This window comes from Gopherus evgoodei, unplaced genomic scaffold, assembly GCF_007399415.2.
Source record: "Gopherus evgoodei ecotype Sinaloan lineage unplaced genomic scaffold, rGopEvg1_v1.p scaffold_116_arrow_ctg1, whole genome shotgun sequence".
Taxonomy (NCBI): Eukaryota; Metazoa; Chordata; order Testudines; family Testudinidae; genus Gopherus; species Gopherus evgoodei.
Genome location: NW_022059779.1, coordinates 85795 through 90578, shown reverse-complemented (window position 1 = coordinate 90578; position 4784 = coordinate 85795). Strand labels below are relative to the sequence as shown.

The 4784-nt window shown below is 50.9% G+C and overlaps 1 non-coding gene across 1 annotated transcript; it reads left to right on the top strand.

Moving 5' to 3' along the window:
• Positions 1-3191: 3191 nt before the first annotated feature.
• On the top strand, positions 3192-3265 carry TRNAT-AGU. The gene has a single exon. It is a non-coding gene; the product is annotated as a tRNA-Thr (tRNA).
• Positions 3266-4784: the final 1519 nt, after the last annotated feature.

Genomic DNA, 4784 nt, shown 5'->3' with positions numbered 1-4784 from the left:
ACATGGGTTCCAAAACCCAGTGAATTGAGAGAGGGTGGGGATAGGTGTTTGTGGAGCTAGAAGCACCAGTTCCATTTCTTTCTCTCTCCACTGTGGAATGTCAGAGTTGATTTTTTTTATTCCCTCAAGAATCTAAATACAGGTTATTGAGCTGAACTCACTTTGGGCTAATGGTGCACTAGCACTGGGGCTCCCCTACTAAGAGCTGAGATCACTAAGAGTTGAAATCACTAAAGAGCTGAAATTACTGAGCTGAGAGCACTGAGTACTGTGCTAACTAGTGGGGAGCCTGAAGCTATACTGTGGAACAGAGCAGCTGGTGGAGTGGAGCAGTTGTGGGGATGGCTGGAGCGGATCATGGGACAGCTGGTGACAGTGGAGCGGCTGGCAGAGCAGAGTAGCTGTGGGATGGGTGGAGTGGCCCACAGAGCGAGCGGAGCCAAGCAGTTTGCAGGGAGAACTGGAGCAGCTCATGGAGCAGAGCAGCTGGTGGAGCGGAGCAGTTTCCGAGGACGGCTGGAGGAGCAGAGTGGAGCGGCTGGTAAAGCGGAGCAGTTCATGGAGAAGGCGGAAGCAGAACCCACGGAGAGGCAGGGCAGTTGGCCCCGGACCACATAAGGTGCCCCTTTCTACCCAGGCTGGGGGGAGGGACCTCTACAGATAAACTTTCGAACTCTGGGGTGGCATTGACCAGAGACTTTTGGGTTGTTGGACTTTGGGGTGATGGGACTTAAAACCCTAAGGGGAAAAAAGACAGTGCCAAACGTACTTGGAGGTGGGTTTTTGTTTATGGTTTGTGTTATATCCCTGTTTGTGGTGTTTCTCCAATGGGATGCCGCATTGATTCCTTCCTTTATTAAAAAGATTTTGCTACACTCAGATTCCGTGCTTGCGAGAGGGGAAGTATTGTCTCCTAGAGGCGCCCAGGGGGGTGTGGTATGTGAGTGTCCCAGGTCACTGGGTGGGGACTCGAGCCGGTTATGCATTGTGTTACTGAAACGGAACCCCTGGATACTGAACCCGGCCCTTGTTGCTGCCAACTCAGAGGGGCAGAAGGGTTACAAAAATACGGCATCCTTCCACCTCCCTTCCAAGGGACCAATGCCCTGCCTTTGGCCACACAGCAAACAATCTTTATTGCCATATACTTTCACTGTTTCTTTGCTTTAACACCTACAAATGTACCTGTTGGACCATCAAAAGAGTTGCTCCATTTCTATGGACCTCAAATCAGAATTCAACATAGATATTTTATACTAATAACATTTTATCAAAGTATTCATTAAATGTTAACCTGCTAACTTGAGACTATGGGCGGAGACATTATGTAACTTGTTAATCACTGGCTAATGTGCTATCTTGTCTTGCCGCAAAACCTATCTCAGGGTGTGGAACTGCCTACCCTGTCACTTTCCCCTGCCCATGAAAAACCTATGTATTCTATTGTAATCAATTGATTGACAGTGTCTCTGAGCCTAATAAGCAAGGTGACTCTTCGCCAGCACTGTGTGTAATAAACTCCTTTTATTGACCTCTACACGGTGTAGAGTTATCTCCTTCACAGACACCTGCTGAATAAAGAGGAGATTCAGCATCCAGCACCCAGTGGTGCCTGGCTGAATGTGCCTCCTCTCCCCACAGCTTGGTGATCTTTTGAGGAAATGGAGAAGACTGCCTTTGCCTAGCTGTACATTGCTTGCAAAAGAAACAGGTCTTTTGGTGACAAGTGTTGAAAGGAGCCACTAGGCAAATGTGGAGACAAGAAAAACATCTCCTAACTGAACTTGCATCTGTGGATGCTGAAGCCACAACACAGAGTGCTAAACGCTATATGACCACGGCTGGAGTCAGAAGAGTCTCTACCAAAGCCTTTTTCCACCAGCAGGGGCCTCTCTGTGCACAGAACTCCTGGTAGCTTGATGGCTGCAGGCAGTGGAGAACTCTATTTTGGCATCTCTTTGTCTCTTTTGTGGTGAACACCTGCAGTGACTGTTAAAAGGCCTCTGGATAGTGGTCTTTGGGAAGAGCTGATTGAAGAGCCTTCCTAGTAACCAGGAAATCTTGGCTTGGCCTAACAGTTCTTCCTTGCTGAACCTAATGTGTCTGTTGGCTCCTTTTTCGTATCTCTTTTCATAAGAAAGAAAAGACCTGTCATCAGAATCCTTCTAAGTGGTGGTTCAAGACAGAGAGAGCCTTCCTTGCGGCTGAGTCTTGGTGCCATGGGGCATGTCTCACCACTGCAGTGCCTCCTGTTGGCCATCCTGGCAATTAGGTCTGGTCCACCAGTGCACCTTCATCCAGTGGCATCTGGCTGCCATCTGTTCTACCATTAGGACCCATGTCGCTCTCAGGACTTCAATGTCCTCTTATGGACAGAGCCCTCTGGCTGTGCCCCACTCAGTTCTCTCCCCCTTCCAGGGGGCAGCTGTCCTCTACCCAGACACTTGCCTCAGTGGCCAGCTGCAGTCCAGGGTGTAGCCACCTGTGTCAGTGGAGACTGAGGCAAAAGGGGCACACCTCCAGCCCCCACCATCTGTTTCCCTGGACCACTTCCCCACAGACCTAGCACCTTCCTCCACCTTTGTATAAGGGCCTCAGTCCGGCAGTAATCAGCCAGGAGGTCACTCATGCTCCCCTTACCCACCCAGCACTACTCTGATCATGGTACCCCTTCTCCTTCTCCTTCTCAGCAGCCAATCCTCCCTCCTCAAACTCCAAGGAGTGACTGACTCTTGCTGTGCTGAGCAGCCCTTTATATATGAGCTGCTCCAGCAAGCCTTCTCCTGATTGGCTCTCCCAATAAGCCCTTTCCTGACTGGCTGGGTTCTGCACCGCCTCTGCAAGGCTGCCTTAATTTTTTTCCTGATTGTTTGGGGCAGTCACCCCACCACACTTGGAAAGTGGCAAATGAGAAGTCTAGAGCTGAAGGAAAGGTTACCATGACTCAGAACTGAGCCGAGGTTGCTGCGACTGAAACACAGATCACTAACCAGTATATGATCACAGTGGCTGGTGGGAGAAGCACATGTTAGAAGCCCTCTGTCAACTCAGCTGTGGCTTTCTGTGCACAGAGAGCCAGACACCTCAAAGTCTACAAGGCTTGAGGGAAATGGGGAAGGTCTGTACTTTGGAATTTGCAGGTGTTGTCCTGGACCATCAAATGGAACAGTTGTAAACACTTTCTTGAGGCAGGCACTATGGCTTAGCTGGCTAAAGCACCTGTCTAGTAAACAGGAGATCCTGGGTTCAACTCCCAGTGGTGCCTTGTTGTATGGCTTTTGTCTCCTCTGCTCACATTTTCCTGTGTCTTTCTAGGAAACAGAAGAGACCTCCCTTGGTATCCAAGTAACTGCTTGCTAAGGAAAAGGCTTCTTTGGAGAGAAGCATTGGAAAGAATCAAATCACAAGCCTGGAGTTGATGAAAAGGCTGCTGTGACTGGCATTAGCCTGGCGATTGCTTCAACTGCAATTGCTGCAACACGAGAGCCTGTGCCACACGTCCTTGGGGTTCGCTGGGGATGTCCACACACAGAGGCCATGTCACCTTCCTTTTGCTTGTCACTGATGAGAAATGGAGCAGCTGAGAGAAAAGTCCCAGAGAGCAGCACCGTGGCTAAGCTGGCCAAGGCACCTGCCAGGTAAAGTGGAGGTTAGAGATGTAGCACCCAGTGGTGCCTTGCCAAATATGTCTGCTCTTCCCACCTTTTGGTCAATCTTTCGAGGAAGCAGAGAAGACTGCCTTTGCCTTGCAGTGCAGATGCTTCCAAAAGAAACTGGTCATTTTTTTCTGACAAGTGTCAGAAGGAGGCACCTAAGAAACGTGGGGACAACGAAAAGGTCATCGTAACTCAACTTGCATCCATGGCTCTTGAGGCCACAACGCAGAGCACTGAGCACTGTAGGACCACAGCTGGTGACAGAAGGGGCTTTTCCAAAGGCATTTTCCACTAGCAGTGTCCTCTCTGTGTGCAGAATTCCTTATCGTTTGATGTCCGCAGGCCCTGGAGATCACCATTTGGCATCTCTCTCTCTGTCTCAGTGAACATCCACTGTGGTAGTTGAAAATCTGTGATGAGATCTACAGGATGAAACCTGAACAGAGGGACCCCTGAGCCCTGTGTCCCACTGCCTGGATTCCCTCTCACACTATGATGCTGTGACAGGCTGCAAATCTCTGGCACATATTGCACTTACACAGACATCCACAGGTCGGGGCACATCCAACTGAGTTACATGAATGCTTCTCCCAGCCACTCATAAAACTAATGATAGAGAGCCTCCCGCCAATTCCCCCCAGCTCTGCAGCCTTGCACCCCTGGATTATACCGCAGAAAGGGCGAACCACAGCGGCTGCCTCCCCCACATGCGGGAAAAAGGCTTGACCTGCTAGCCCTGCGGACTAAGTCTCCAGGCCTCCAGCTTGCCCCATTCGACCCAACGGCTTGATCTTGTGGCCAGAATTATTTGCAGTTGTGATTTCCCCCAGCAGTACCGCACAGGGGTCCATGGTCAGCTCCAGCACAGGCCCCACAGGAAGGCTTAATGCTCAAGCTGCAGCACATGCTGGGCAGGCTTAAGGCCGGGCTCCCCATGGCAGGAGAGAAGAAGACTCGGACCCTGGTGAGGCAGGCTGGGGCTTCCTGGATCCCATTTGCTCACAGCCAGCCTCTGCCCTCACTCCCAAGTCATCAGTGGCGCCCCCAGGTCAGCCAGAATGAAGCAGCAGTTTTCACTGCACCAAGTCCACTTATGGCTTACAGGCAACTGCCAGACCCCCCGCAGCC